Genomic DNA, 16,308 nt, shown 5'->3' with positions numbered 1-16,308 from the left:
AGCTTAGAAATCTTTATAAAGCATCATCTGTGATGATTTATATGCAAATGAATCTGAATGTGCTTGGCATACATTATGGGGGGTTTTCAGATTTTATCCAATCATGCTGATCATGAAAAAAGAAATCCACACCCACAGAGCCACTAGAGAGTTGGAAGTAAGGGCAGCTTGTCCATTCCCAGTTTGAAGCAGAACTGGGTAATGAAGGATACGTGAGTGCTTTTCATTCAGTCACTTGCAGGACAGCTTTTGCTCCTAGGGCTACCTTCAGAGCCCAGAGACAGCTCTAGAGGTTTCTGGGAGCATGAGATGTGCTCGGAGCTTCAGATTTGTATTGGAGAGGCCTTGAGCAGGAATTTACCCTTTGCCCAGAAGAAGATTCTAGGGCCCATAATCTTATTCCAGTGTGTTTTGGAGCAATCTGTACTACTTCCATCAGGAGTTTCTATACTTCCCAGATGGTCTGGGAAGTACAAGTGGCCTCTCTTGGTAGCAAGACTGGAACCGGGATCCTGAGCCTTTGCTAATCATAGTCTGAACTGCTGAATAGGTTTCCCAAGTGCAGAAAGTAGCCAGAGAGTGGGAAACATTGATAAGCATTAAATAAAGACCAAAAAATGCCACCAGGTCCTCAAGCTGCTATGACTAGGAAAGCCATGATTAGGTTATACAACAAGCTAAAACAGGGCACTTTGGAAAATGTATAGAACTACTGAGTCCCTACCTACCGATAAGTTACTAATGGTCAGGACAAGAAAGATGCATCCCAGACATCGCAATGGTGTGAGGGAGTTGGGCTGTGTGCTGTGTTATCAAACAGTCAGGATCTTCAGCTTTGCGAATAACCAAGTGATGCATCCCCAGAGCGACAGGTGGTCACGAGTCCATCACTCCAGCCACAGATGCCCAGGGCTGACAACCACAGGCTCATAGGTGTTTCTGCTTTTCCCTTTCGGTCTCTTCTAAAATCAGCAGCACAAGCTCAGGGCCAAAGCTGGCACTGAAGGAAAATCTGAAATAGGCAAAAGTTTGCCTGGAATGCCTGCTCCTGCTCTTCCCACCTGGCTCTCCACGCTCTTGTCCAGATCTGTTCTTCTTGACAGCAGTCATCTTGGCCAACTCTCATTTTAGGTGTAAGGTATATAAGTCTCCTTCAGTCTCGGGTACAGTCCTTATACCTAAAATTGAGGCCTGGCCAAGATGACTTCTTCAGGTGTTTGTCTTGAAAAAAATAGTATTGTTATGTTTAAGAATAAATAAATCAGCATCTATTTGATGATAATTTGGTTTCCTTTCTAGAACTCTTTAGATTATCTGTCCTTGTTTCATTGCATAAGTCTGATTCACAATACAAAACAGAATTTTCCCCACATCGTTCAAAAGGAAGAGACTTTTATGAAAGGAGGTGTGGGCAGGATTTAAGGAACAATTAAAGAATGGTGAGGAGTTTAGAAACCAGCAACAGAAGAAACCATGAACACCTCTGAGGCTAAAGGAGAAAGGGAGAAAATGGGATCACTGGAGCTCAGAGAGCGAGCAGGAGGCAGGGAAGAAGGTGGCTATCTCTAGAGGAGACAAAGCAGAGAGGGAGCAGAGAAGCAAGACTCCAAACACATTCTCCTGCTGCCAGTGTCTCCCATGGGTTGAATCCAGACAGAAGGAGTCCAAGAGCAGTCTTTAGGCATCAGTCAACTAGTCACTGAGCAAGACAGAGGAGGATGCAGACCAGATTCATGAATGGGATGGGATGTAGAAGAAAAATCAGCACAGGAATCTAATTCTTATCTTTTTTCTATAGCTTGATTAGAGTGTTCCTTTCTAACACCCTACATTCTACATCATTCTTAAGTCACTCCAAGTTCTGGTGGTAAGAATTCAAAGAAGTTCAGTTTCAAATCCCTTAACCACAGCTATTCCAATAACTGCCTAATGGTTTTATTTTCCTTTCCCTCCTATTTATCTTATACTCTATAATCTAATTAATCTTTTTTTTAAAAAAACACATAATTCAGTTATTCTTATTCCAATACTCAGCTCAGATACCTCCATTCCATGCTTGTCCCAAAACATGACAGTCCCAGGCAGAGATGAGGCCTCTGGTGTTTGAGTTCTTGGAGTATTTTGTCTAAGCCAATTATGCGATAGTAATCACATGCCTCCTCGTACCCCAGAAAATTACCTGTTTTCCTCCTTTATTAGATAAAATCTTCTTGAAAGTGGAATGGTTTCATGTACATGTTTACATTTCTCTCTAGGTTACTGAATTCCTTTACTTTCTACATTACAATCACCTTAAACATTTACTAGAGGAATCAGCTTATGGATGAATATCTACTCCATTTCTCCCCTTCCTTGACAAATCCAATTTGATCGATTATAATCAGTTTCAATATCACAGCCTCCAGGAAACCTTTGACCCCGTCTCCTCCCAAGGATATGTTGGGTACTCTTCCTGGGTACCCTGTGCCTTGGTTGTCACAGCATTTGTTACAGTCACACGGTTTGTAAATGGTAGAGCTATGGTTCAAACTGAGTTATACGTAATTCCAGAGATCATGTTTTTTATGACATATTTCTTCCCAAGAAGAATGTTGAAGGGAAAAATTACATGTAGGCGATAAGAAAAAACCTCATGAGAAAGGTGGTAATTGAGATACATTCTTTAAGTAGAATGGATTTTGGCAGATAGCTATGACTAACGCAGGCACTATATACAGAGAGAATAGCGCATGTAAAGGCAGGGAACTGGCATATCGTAGAGGACGTTTGGAGTTTGTGGGAAGTAAGGCTGCTTATGTTGGTGCCATATTGTGGACAATCTTCATCCGAGGAACCTGTTGCTGCAATCTGTGAACACACTGGGAAACAGTAGAGTGGGGAAGGGAGGGAGGGTCAATCTAGAAGTAAAAAGAATATTACTGGCTAAGATATTTTTGGATGTGGAGAGATTAACTTGTTATTCTTGTTGCCTCTTAAGAAGGGCCTTCAGAAACAGTGCTTTAACTCACAAGTGAATTAGTTTGATAGTGGATATTTAAAGTACCCTGAGAGGAAAGGGAGGTTTGTTGGACCTTTAAAATCACATCACTGGATACAACCTTTACACACATGGGTCCAGAGATAGGCAGTGGTGAGCATGGATTGCCATGGGTCACTGGAGCAGAAGTGGCCTGGCGAACAGTTCTCAAAAGCAGCAAGGGACTTCAGGGAGGAAGCGCTGGCCTGGGAAGGGATAATATCATTTAGCAGTCCATGGTTAATCTCCTGCAGTGTGCCCTATTGTTTTGCTCAAAGATACAGACCAATGTCAACGGTGATAAAAAATAATTATCAAAAAGTAATTTTTTAATTGTCTCAGCTGTTATTTCTTCAAATATTTTTCACACCCTATTCTCCTTTATTTTTCTGGGGGCTCTAATTTGTAGTATGTGATGTATTTTTCGATGTGTCTTACGAGTCTCTCATGCTCTTTTATTATTTTTCATTATTGTTTCTCTTTGTGCTTCAGTGTGGATATTTCCTATTTATCCATCTACCAAGTCTCTAATGCCGACTTCTGCTGTGTTGAATCTGCTGTTAGATCCGTCTATTTAGTACTTGGTTTCAGTTGTATATTTCAATCCTAGAATTTCCATTTAATTCTATTTCATAGTTCTAATTTTCTGGTGAAATCCTCCATTTGATATCTATTTCATCCATCTTTTTCTCTATTTTTTGAATATACCATTAATAGTTTATTTTAAACTATTTGCTGACTCAAATACCTGGATCACCTGGTTGTTTTGACTTTTTGTTGTTGTTGTATGCCTCTCTCCTTTGAAATGACTAATTATTTTTAACTGAATGGTAGATAGTGTGTATCTAAAAAGTCACAGGGACTCCAGCTGATAGTATCTTCTTTCAGAGAGCGTGCTTTGTAGGCAAAGAGAGTAGAGCTTTTCACCATAATCAAATCAAATATTGAACTGAGCCAAGACAAGATTGCAGGTTTAGTAAAGCTCAGGCCACCTCTAGTTTCACTCTTGTTTTTAGGGTATAGACCTATATGTTTTTCATGTTAGGATGTGGTATGTTCATCAGAACCCCCTATGGGGGGCTCCTATCCTCAGCACTATCTCTTCAGTAAGGTGAGACTGAAAACAGAAACAAAAACAAAAACACCTAAAATCCCTCTCTGACTTTTAAAAGTGTTCTGCTTAGTTTCATATGCTCCTCTCCCCTGTAGCTTCAGAATGCAGCAAATACCTTGAGGGGGACACCAGCTGTGTATCCGGCCCCATTTCTTTTCTTTGACCTCCCATTGTGATCTTAAACTCTCCAGTTTCCAATTTTGTCTCTGTAGTCTTACAACTGCTTATTTCTCTGTGCCCCATCAATGGCTCTCAATCCACACAAAATCTAGATTCTCAACTTCCTACCCTATGCCCTAGAATAAACAAACACCCCCAAAGGAAAATGGTTACCGAAGGTAAGCTCATCTTTTCAGTTTCTCTGCTCTGTAAACTTTCTTCTTTATTGCCCATGTTGCTTCAGCACCACTCTTGATGCTTTTAATAGGGTGTTTTTTTTAATGTATGACTTTTCTAATGGTTCTCAATGAGAAGGTTGGTGTGCTATGAGCTATTCTACTCCTAAGCAGTTGTCTTAAATATATTAAAAGGAAAGAAGCAGATATTAAATAATTGAAGTAGTGTGTTCAATTTGACAGGTGTTAACTGGAAGCTAGGGCACCTGTGCTATATCTCTGGCTCTGCAATTAACTGACTGTATAGCACTGGTCAAGTTACTTTGCCTTCCTGGATACTAGTTTTCTTACCTGTAAAATAAAAAGATGAGACTAGATGAGCTCTAAGATATTTTATTTGATTTCTATGAGATTGTATTATCATGATTTGAACAATTTGATTAACTTATAAGTGTCCCTTGGGACTATCATAGAGCATGTTATGTAATCATAATAGTAACATCAACTCATAATAATAACAAGCAATTAGATCACAGACACCCTTAGAAAATGATTGCACTTTAAGGCTCCATTTTCATTGCAGCTTAATCAGCACAACAAAAAAGTTTTTAGATAACCAAGCTAACAAGTTTCTACTAAGGTATTCTTATTGATCATTATAGTTCAGATGACCATATGTCCTTGTTTGCTTACAACATTCCCATTTTATGTTTATTATCTCCAAATAACTATTAATAGTTTCTCTTTTCACTCAAAAATACTCTAATTTGGTTGACAAATAATATGGTCATTCTAATTATAATGCAAAACAAAGGAAGCTCTAGGTTACTTATATGCATAATCATTTCTTGAGGCTGCTCTGAGAGAATATTGACATGCCAATAAGCAAAAATGACTAGTGGTAGAAACTGCATCACTTCAATTTCCATTCAGACATAATATTGATATGATCTAGAATATTCAGGCATTGTTTGAATCCCTAGACTACTTGACAGTTTTCCAAATGTGTTCTTGTTTCTCACAGAAGAGTGAGAATCAGTTGGACAAGGTGTTATTCAACACAGGCCAACGTAAGTGTCATCCAGTAAGGAGCAGGGCTTTTAACGGGCATAGATAACCGAAGAAAAAATATCATGAGCACAAATGTCACTGATGGAGAACGTTTGTAAGGGAACATCATACCTCTATACCTATGATCTCTGCAGTCCATCTAACCTAGTGTTTACAGAACGCATAGTACAGTTGTGAGGCTGAAATGACTTCAATTGAAATATTATTTCAGTTGGTCCCTAGGTGATATATACATATACTTATTTTACTACTTGCCTGATTTGCAGGCAAAAATGTGTGAGTGATATATTTTGAAAATATCCTGGAAAATATTTTTAAACGTGTCTTTATTAATAATTCATCATTGTATTATTACTGCTATTAATTGCCTTTCTCTTTGTTGATTATGGAGTATATTAAAGCTTCTTAATGTTTTAAAAATTTTACATCAACAATGAGAATTAGTTCCAAAATTTAGTTCCAAAGTTGTATTATAGTCTGAAGAAATGTGACATATTTGACTGTTCTCTCTTTTTGTGTAAATCTTATTTTGATAGTTGTCCCCAACTGTCGTGCAGCAAATTAGTGCTTATTTTATTCTAATTCTACAGACACAAGAAGGGCCTAGAAAAAACATTTAGTAGTGTACCAGATATGACCACAATCCATTTATCCACTAATTCATTCATTTATTCAAGAAATACATATAAAGACACTAGTTTTGGTGCTGGTTTGTATTGTTATATACTTTAATACTACAAAATCACAGTATTTCCAATCTATCACCTAGTGTTCAAACTCACAGTAATGAATGACTAATACAAATCCATCAAGTCCATATATACCACCTTTTTAAATCATTCTCCTATTGTTGGCAACTGATGCTATTTCTAGAGTTTTTCACAACCGTATATCTGTCATAAACATCTGCATATAAAGAAATTTGCATGTTGAAATTATTTTCTTAGAATCTTCAAGGATTAATTCCTTCTATTAGAATTCCAGAGTCAAGGAGAATTAACATTATTAAGGCCCTTGATATATGTATTGCTTTACCAACTGGCCATATCAAAATACATTATTAACAGAAAGATAGCGTTATAAAAAAAATTATAAATGAAAGTTGCTACTTTCATTATGACAGGACAAATAAAAATGGAAAATTGCAAGAAAGTCTGAGTACAGGGAATTATAGATGGACTTTTATTCTAGAAAATTTAAAACACACATTCTTTTTAAGATAAAAAAAAAAAATTATCCTCTTAATCTTCCAGATGACAAATTTTGTGTGTTTTGTCTTGAACTTACAAAAGAAAAAGAAAAAAAATCATTCTAACAAATGTGTAACAAAGAATTGAAATATCTGTCAAACAGAATACATGACTTTAGGTAAAGAATTGTAGCTATACGTTAAACTGTAGAAAATACTGGAAAAATAATATTGTATGTGATGCTCTCCTTCCTTAATAGCTTTTGCCCTAACTTTTCCAAATCTATTTTTGAGAATAGTAGAAGATTGACACTTGCCAGCTAATAAATTCAGAAGCATGTATCTGGGCTTGTCCTCATAATTGTATAACTTATATTTAGGTACATATATCTACCCTTAATTCAACCGGACTAGAAATAAGTTTTATTTCAGCCTATGTTTAGACTATTTTCAATATTGAAGACAGTGATATTCATTAACTTCCCCATACTTGCTTTCATTGAAGTAGCAATTCCAGTTAATGTACTGTATTTTACAATGGGTGTTTATTTATTAGGCTGAGTAATAATCTGACATCTCTTGGCTTCCTGATATGGTCTTTGATGTTCTCAAACGAAGTTTGAACCCATTTACAACTGTATTACTATTTATGGAACATACACATCAAAACCTTTAATACAAAACAAACATTCTTTGAAAAAGGACTGGGAAAAGAATCTCAACAGTTTATTTTCAAGACCTTTTTACCAATAAGAGAAATCCTAACATATTCCATTTTATGATCTAGCACACACATACACACACACAGAGAAACTCACATCTCACTTTCATACATACACAAATTTTAGTCAAAATTGCTTTAGCGAAAGCTGAAATGAGGTATTCCAAATAATTACCACAGCAGAAAAAATTGTTCAAGTTACATCTCATATTTACAATAATTATATTAATAGTCCTCAGATTATAACATATCAAAATTGTTAATTTATTTAGAAAAAGCAAATGTATTAACTTAGCAGAATCTAAGATAATCTGATTACGGCTATAGACTTTGCAATGTAAAATCCATATTGAATATTGTGATAACAGATTTATTAGCTAAGTAATTATTGGGTGGAGTTAATTCTTTTATGTGTATGCAACATATTTAGTAAATCTTATTACTGTGTTTAGGAAACAGAACAGAGTCTTCAGGAATGGAACTTACATTACATTTATAGTCTGTTGTTTGGAAACCAATTATTTTTTCTTCTGACCATTTGACATTGTATTCGACTCCTGACTTCCTTGATATATTATGCTCCTGACCTTAATTCTCAACTGCTATTCTCTGATTACTTTTTGCCATGAGAGTTGGCAACTCCTAACATATTTACAGAATTCCTTATCTTTTTTGCTTTAGGGAAATCATCTACTCAGAAGAAACATTTTACCAGTTTTATTTTGTCTTCTCTCAGCCTGAATATCCTCTCGTGGTTAGGAAGCTTCAGTTTTCTATTGAAAAGTTCACTTAGATTAATTACAAAAACCTAAACCTGGACAGACAAGTCAGAAACTAAAGTTGGCAATTTTTCTACTCTACGACTTGATGTTTTTTCTTAATTTTCCATTGTTTTCAAGTCATTAACAACTTTGTTTCCTCTTGAAACCATGCAGTCATTTTCTGTTATCTCATCCTTAACATCCTCTGTGCACTAGACATAACAGAGAGACCCACACCTTCTTTCCATCTCCAGACTGACCACCACAAGTTAGGCCCCAACCATTACCATTATACTTCTGTGTCTGGAGTTGGTTCCTTCAGGTGGGTTTGTGGTCTCACTGACTTCAAGAATGGAGCTGTGGACCTTCTCAGTGAGTGTTACAGCTCTTAAAGGTGGCACAGATGGAAGGAGTGAGCAGCAGCAAGGTTTATTCTGAAGAGCGAAAGAACAAACCTTCCACAGTGTAGAAGGGGACCCGAGTGGACTGCTGCTGCTGGCTGGGATGGTCAGCCTTTTTTCCTTTATTTGTCCCCGCCCATGTCCTGCTGATTGGCCCATTTTACAGAGTGCTGATTCATCCATTTCACAGGGTGGTGATGGGTCCATTTAACAGAGCACTGATTGGTGAATTTTACAAACCTCTAGCTAGTTACAGAGTGCTGATTGGTGCGTTTTACAATCTTAGCTACAGAGTGCTGATTGGCGCATTTTACAATCCTCTTGTAAGACAGAAAAGTTCTCCAAGTCCCCACTCAACCCAGGAAGTCCAGCTGGCTTCACTTCTGTCTTCTAAACATAGATAATCATATAGCTTTTAACTTTAGAAAAGCTTCCTTAAATGCCTTACTCCATGGACTTCTTGGTGCTTGTACTAGCAAATAAAAATTACTTAGTTTGGCGTTGACAAATTGTTATTTCACTCTTTTTCAGGTTAAGTTTTGCTGCCCAATTCATACAGTTTGTGTGCTTCTTTTGCAAACAAAATTCTCTTTTTTTTCAAATATGTGCCTTCTATTCCCAAATCCAAATCTAATTAATCCCGTTTCACCCTTGCTTTGGACTTCTTTAAGTGACATTCAGCTTTATGTGACTTTGTAAACAGAAACTTCCTAACTGGACTGTTAACTCCCATAGATCTCTCACAAACATAGAAAGAAGCTTTATGAACAAAGTTCACCTGCTCTTTATTCAGTCAATACTATTGTTGACAAAATCATGCCATGCCCTGTTATTTTAAAGGGAGAAAGGGAGGTTTAGAAAAATGCCACAGATAATATCAGAAAAACATTAAAAGCTATAGTGGGCTCCACTTCCCCCATAAGAACATAGAGATCTGAGAGTGAAATGAGAAAAAATTCAAACGTTTATGGCAGCTATCTGCAGACAATCACCTCAGAACTGTGATATGTGACTGAGAAACCTTAAGAATGCCCAAGCCTTATCTAGGTAATGAGAGTAATGAGAGTCTAATCTCAACTTTAGCTCAGAAATAGAATGACTTTGGAAACCAGTAAGGAGTCACTTAAGTTAAGATGTGCCTAAAGAGAGGTGTTAGCAGAAATGAGTTGGCCTGGACCAAGTCATAAAGGATGAGTTGGGCTAGGCATAGTGACTCATCCCTGTAATCCCAGGACTTTGGGAGGCCAAGGTGGGTGAATTGTTTGAGGCCAGGAGTTCAAGACCTGGCCTCAAGCCAGGGCAATACACCAAGACTCCATCTCTACAAAAAATGAAAAAAAAAAAAAAATAGCTGGGCATAGTAGTAGCATGTGCCTGTAGTCCTAGCTTACACAGGAGGCAGAGACAGAAAGAACCCTTGAGCCCAGCAGTCTGAGGGGCCAGCATGCTATAATTATGCCACTGCACTCTAGCCTGGGTGACAGAGTGAGACCCTGTCTCAAATAATAACAATAATAAATAAAAAGATGAGTTGGAGAATATGAACTTTTGTCAGCACTGTCAAAGGGAGAGGGATTCTGAGTTTAGGAGGATAGGAGCCTTCTGAGGAAGGAATCGTCTCTTCATTCTTCCATGGCATTGATAATATATTACTGAGGATTTCTGTGAGCTCTGACTCTGTGGGCTAAATAGTTTCCATTTGCCCGTCCAGATCTCCTCTCCACCCTTCTCTGCCTTGCTCTGTGCCATCGGAGGTTGCCCTCCTCCGACTATAAGTTAGTGCTTCCTCACCTAAAGCTTTCACTTGCTCTTGGCCAATGTGGTAGAGGTTGGAATGCCCCAGCAGAAGGTTGGGGCGCAGAAGGAGAGGTCAGACTGCTTTCCCCTATCTACAACTGTAGCCGCTGTCAGGTGGCCTCTCTTCCAGGACTGCAGCTCCCATCAGGTTCTGGTCACAGTTCTCTCCCCTCGGCCTTTCAGGCTGAGCACTGGGAATACTTGCCATTATGATATTGTGTTGAAATTTCTTGGATGCTTCTTTATTCCATCATCAACCCTAAATCCTGATCCTAACGGTCTAAACAGACTTATAACCACCATGCTCTTTGAGTTCTACTTTCCATGTGCCATCTACCTCTTCCTGGGACCCTGACTCACTTATTGTTTTTAGCTTCTTCTGATATATGCTCCTGAAATGAGGGATGAAAAGGACATTCTGGTTAATAGTGGTGTGTTTGTGCATAATGTGCATGTGTATGTGTTTGTCTTCCTCATTATTAAATAAATGACTTTGGCAGGGCCCAGTGGCTCATGCTTGTAATTCTAGCACTTTGAGAGGTGGAGGCAGGTGGATCATCTGAGGCCAGGAGTTTGAAACCAACCTGGCCAACATGGTGAAACCTCATCTCTACTAAAACTGCAAAAAATAGTCGGGCATGGTGATGCATACCTGTAATCCCAACTACTCAGGAGGCTGAGGGGGAACAATTGTTTGAACCCAGGAGGTGGAGTTTGCAGTGAGCCAAGATAGTGCCACTGCACTCCAGCCTGGGCGACAGAGCGAGACACTCTGTCTCGAAAAAAAAAAAAAAAAAAAAAAGGATTCAATTTTAACTTAAAAATTATTCTGTGAATAGTTTGGCTTATGCATATCAATATTCGATTGTATCCTACTTTGGGTGCACTGACAACCCTGAATATGAGTACAATGGGCCTCATGGAGCCCCCCCAGGCTAAGTGAGAAATAGGCATAGGAATCTTATGTAATTCAAAAATTTTCTAAGGAAATGTCTAAGCCTTGGAAGCCAGAAGCCAGTTTAAGTTTTAATCTAATAGTGGAAGTTTTATGATGGATTGGATGAAAACTGGTCTCTATTCTGGAAAATAATTACTGGAGTATTATATTGAAATATGATTTTTATTTCAGATTATCTCAGCATACTCTTAACACTATTGAATCACTTTTAGATTTGTTACGGGAATATTGTCCTTCAGATAATGGCCAAAAATTTGCATTTTGATGGCCTGTCTAGACCTGATAAAAACAATTCTCTGGCCGGACGTGGTGGCTCATGCCTGTAATCCCAGCACTTTGGGAGGCCGAGGCGGGTGGATCACGAGGTCAGGAGATTGATACCATCCTGGCTAACACGGTGAAACCCCGTCTCTACTAAAAATACAAAAAACTAGCCGGGCATAGTGGCGGGTGCCTATAGTCCCAGCTACTCGGGAGGCTGAGGCAGGAGAATGGTGTGAACCCGGGAGGCAGAGCTTGCAGTGAGCCGAGATTGCGCTACTGCACTCCAGCCTGGGCAACAGAGGGAGACTCCATTTAAAAAAAAAAAAAAAAAAAAAAAAAAAAACAGTTCTCTAACCTGACTGATAACTCAGAAAATCTGATAACACCATACCCTGAATACAGAACGTAATAATTATCCTGAGCTGGAGAATAGTTGTTTCCTCAAGATGATGCATGCTGTCTCCAATTCACCACAGCACCTACTAGATCTCCTTATGAATGTTACTATTAGGTCTCTAGGTTCCCAATCCCCATTTTAAGAGAGATTGTCATCAGCTCTGATGACTGGACGAACAGGTCTGGTGTGCTCTCACCAGACGGTGAATTATTCATTTATGTGTCCATTTAATCAGTCAGACAGCAATTTATAAATGTTTCCTCTATGTCAGATACTGCTCCATGTACTGAGGATATAGCATGAAACAAAACAGAGAAGCTCATGAAAATTATATACAGTGCAGTGGAAAAGTAATACTTAATTCTTATGCTTTGACTTTCATTTCTTTGGCATTTTACAGATGGACCATCACCTTTTCAAACTGATAAGTTGTTTTGTATCAGTTACATACAGAATAGGGTCATTTGGGTATCTGTCCGTACAGTTACAAATGAATAATCTCATATATTTTTTGTTCAATTATTTATATTTTACTGTGTGGCATTTGCTGACTCTAAAGTCACCTGTGCAAATGGGGTCCCCCCTCAACACAGATTACTAAAGAGGGAAATGAATAAGTGATAGGAAGTTTGGAACATTGAGATTGCCATTAGCTTCCAGGGGAAAATGCTGTGCCCAGTTTAAGACAAGATGATTTTGAGATAATGAGTTAATGTTCACGTCAAAGTGCCTCTGGAGCAGTTGGGAAGATGCATGTGGATGCACTTTCCTCAGTCCTGACTTATGTGTGATGGTTCAGAACCGGAAGTCTATTGTGTTCCTTTTAAAGTGGGGAAAGCCAAAGGTATTTTAACAACTTGATTTGAAAAAGAAAACATAATCCTCCAAATGATTTCATATTAACATATTTTCCTTGTACTCGATTTTTCATTCTGCCTTTAAATATCTGCTTATCTACTTAGTGGCTTATTTATAGCTTAGTCCACCTTGCTTCACAGCAGATGACATGATTTCCTTGTTCCACTGTCCCACTGTCCAGCCAATGGTTTTCAGGCATTGCTGAATAATGTTGATATACTACTAAACAAATACAATTAAGTGGTGAGTCTGCTTTTAACCAAAGGTGACATTCCAAACTTGAAAGCAAATAACCTTTGGATTATTTGTACTGCTTTTTCCTCACAGGCATGGAAACAGGAGAGTTGGTTTATGAACTGCGTCGATGAGAGCGAACCTGTGGAAGGATTACAGAAGCTGGATTAGAAATGAGGAGGACAGCCAGGACAAGTAAAGAAGGATGCATGGACAGGAAATCTACAGAGAAGAGAACTAAGAAGGAGTAATTTAGTTCTTGTTTACATGGTCAGATATTTGCATTCGGCCCCTGGGAGCAACACTTTCTCATTCTGGACACACTTTTAGGAAGGGGAGCAGTGAGGAGAGGCTAACACCAGATTTCTACAGAGTCAGTGTTTCACTTCAGCTGCCTGATGAAGAGTGACAGGGACACTGCAAGAGTTTCAGATGGGTGTCAAGTGTGACTCATGAATAAAAATAAGGAGCAATCAATTATGAATATTTGCTTGCTAGAAACAAGAATCTCAGAAAGGGAGGAGACTATTTATGTCCAGACAGTTTAGTGCCTGTCTAACTCATCCCCCAATTTATGTTTTGAATTCCAATCTGAGTATGCATTTAGTTAAGAATTGCAAAATTTTTTTTAAAATCCTGTGACCTGAAGAAATTTGATTCATGATGGAGAAGGGCCAGGTGTACGGAACCCTGAGTTTATGAAAGAGTATTCTGTGTGCACTGGCCTTAGTCCATTTCACTACCATTTCACTAAACTTCCCACTACCTGAGGCTTAACTTCTCAATGCTGCTTTTTGGATAAAGCTTGAACACTTACGTACCCGGCAGGCAAATCTTTCCAGAGCTTTTTACTGAAATGCATTTCCTCTTTGCCTCTTTACCTTCCAAGTATGAATGTTCAGCTCTAGCTAAACTCAACTGCTCAGGCCTCTCACGTTGCAACCTCTTGTTATTTGTTCAAATTGCTGCCCCAGCTGCAACACTCAGCACCTGGGGCCAATCTGAGTTATCTTCTTCCAGAAGGTCTGTCCTGACTCTTCAGCTAGAAGGAACATCTTTTTCTGAAAGTGCCTTTTGGGTACATAAGTTTTCTGGTATATGTTTTACATTTCTCTTAATAGCAGTAACTTTTGCAAATGTCTATAAGGTGTCTCTAAAGCTGTATCATTGTGTCTCACATGGCAACAAGCATTCACAACAGGGTATCCTGCTTAGCTCAAGTTCGGAGAAAGACTAACTTGGGGATGGGTTAATGATACCTCCTTTTACATTTGATTTATGTAATGTACAGTCCTAAGAACAGTATTTTCTTTGCATGGCATTGTTTAGATCTGTACGTCTGTTATTTCTAATCTTCACACCCCTAATAGTTGGTGCTCTTTCATGTTTACAAATAAGGAATCTTAGAAATTAATCAGTTACTCAAGATCATGCAGCTCATAAGTGTCTAAGCCTGGTCTCCATTCCAGCCTCACTAGCCTCTATATCCTATTTGCTTTCCACTGTGCCCTGGTCTTTTCCTGATTTGATCATTTATATTTAAAACCAGAATAATTTCTTTACACAGAAAATGTGTTGGAGTTTTTTTCTTTTAAATACAAAGTCCCAACTTTTCACTCTGCCTACCCCATCTCTCTATCCCAATGCTTTTTGTCTCTGAGATACACGTCTGTTTTGCATGTGGTAGGAGTTTCTGTGTACTTAATACAAATTTTGGAAATCCCAGCTGGTGACTCCAGGAACCTCATGGGAAAAACAATAAGATTTCTGATGGACGGTAACTTTAATCCTTCCCATCATAGTCTCCTAGACCCGTGGGACAAAGGTTACCTACCCCACCCTCAAGGGAGTACACCAAAGGAAGGAGCTCAAAGAAGTGACAGACTTTTTGGAGACACACTTGCTCCAAAGATGGTTTAGTGTCAGAACAGAGTGAAAACTTTCAACAAATCTCTGCATCTACCCCTTAAATTATTCTCTAATCCAAACACTAGAAATTTATAGCCTGATGGTGTGTGAAAAATATTAACATATACGCATTCACAGTTTTACCACTATCTGCTTACCCAGTAAGATAGTATTACAGACAATAGTTTAGAATGCAATTTTGCCTTAGTTGATATTCCATTTCTGCTGCTTACTTACTTGTCTGACCTTGCCTCAATGCTACTATCTATTTACAAAGTGGGGTGATGTTATTACTTATTCCTTAGAGTTGTTGGCATTGGATTAAAAGAGTACATGGCACAGAAGAAGTACACAAAATGTTAGCTACTTTGATTATTATTGCTTTCCAGAACTTTATGGTGATGATTGAAGTAATGGATTAGAAGAAAAGAACTGAAAGAAGAATGGCTGTTGATTTAAAATTATTAGGATCGGGGTAACATTCATACACATAAAATTCACCATTTTAACCATTTTAAGTGTATAATTCAGTGACTTTTAGTATATCTACAATGTTGTCCAACCATTACAACTGTCTAGTTCCAGAACTCTCTCCATACTCCGAAATGAAAATCCATGTCTTTTAAGCAGTCAGTCCCCATTCTCAGCCCCTGGCAATCACTAATTTGCTTTCTATCTTTATGAATATGTCTAATTACATATATTTCTTTTAAATGGAGTTTTACAATATGTGGTCTTTTTGTCTAGCTTCTTTCACTTAGGGTCATATTTTTAAGGTTTATTCACGTTGCAGTATATGTCAGTACTTCATTCCTAAGTTATGGCTGGATAATATTTTGTACATAATGTTTTGTTTATGCATTAATCAGTAGATGAATATTTGAGTTTTTTCTACCTAAATGTCAGCATTGTCTAAAAAAAAATTGAATATAGTGGAGCAGCAGAATAAGTAGATTATATTTTGGCTATTGTGTTTTTTCCATTCTTTTACTTTCAACTCATTTGCATCTTTAGATTTTATATGAATCTCTTATATATACCATAGAGTTAGATCATGTTTTTTATCCATTCTGCCAATCTTTGCCTTTTAATTGGAGAGGTTAATGCATTTACATCAAATATAATTGCTGATAAGAAAGAACTTACTGCTGCCATTTTGATATTTATTTTCTGTATGTCTTTTATCTTTTTTATTCTGCATTTCCTCCATTACTGCCGCCTTTTGTGTTTAATTAATTATCATTTGGATTCTCACTTTTTCACTGCATATTTTGTAGACATTTT

General features: G+C 37.9%; 1 long non-coding RNA gene across 1 annotated transcript in view; it reads left to right on the top strand.

Annotated features, from left to right (window-relative positions):
* The window catches only part of LOC126958877 (uncharacterized), a 68,458-nt gene extending 52,704 nt beyond the window's left edge, over nucleotides 1-15,754 (top strand). Inside the window, exon 3 of the long non-coding RNA XR_007727342.1 lies at nucleotides 13,210-15,754. This is a non-coding gene — a long non-coding RNA (uncharacterized LOC126958877). The remainder of the gene's footprint in view (nucleotides 1-13,209) is intronic.
* The last annotated feature ends 554 nt before the right edge of the window (nucleotides 15,755-16,308 follow it).

Source organism: Macaca thibetana, chromosome 7 (genome assembly GCF_024542745.1).
Source record: "Macaca thibetana thibetana isolate TM-01 chromosome 7, ASM2454274v1, whole genome shotgun sequence".
Taxonomy (NCBI): domain Eukaryota; kingdom Metazoa; phylum Chordata; class Mammalia; order Primates; family Cercopithecidae; genus Macaca; species Macaca thibetana.
Note: the sequence above shows the minus strand (reverse complement) of the source record. Positions and strands in the feature narration are given on the sequence as shown.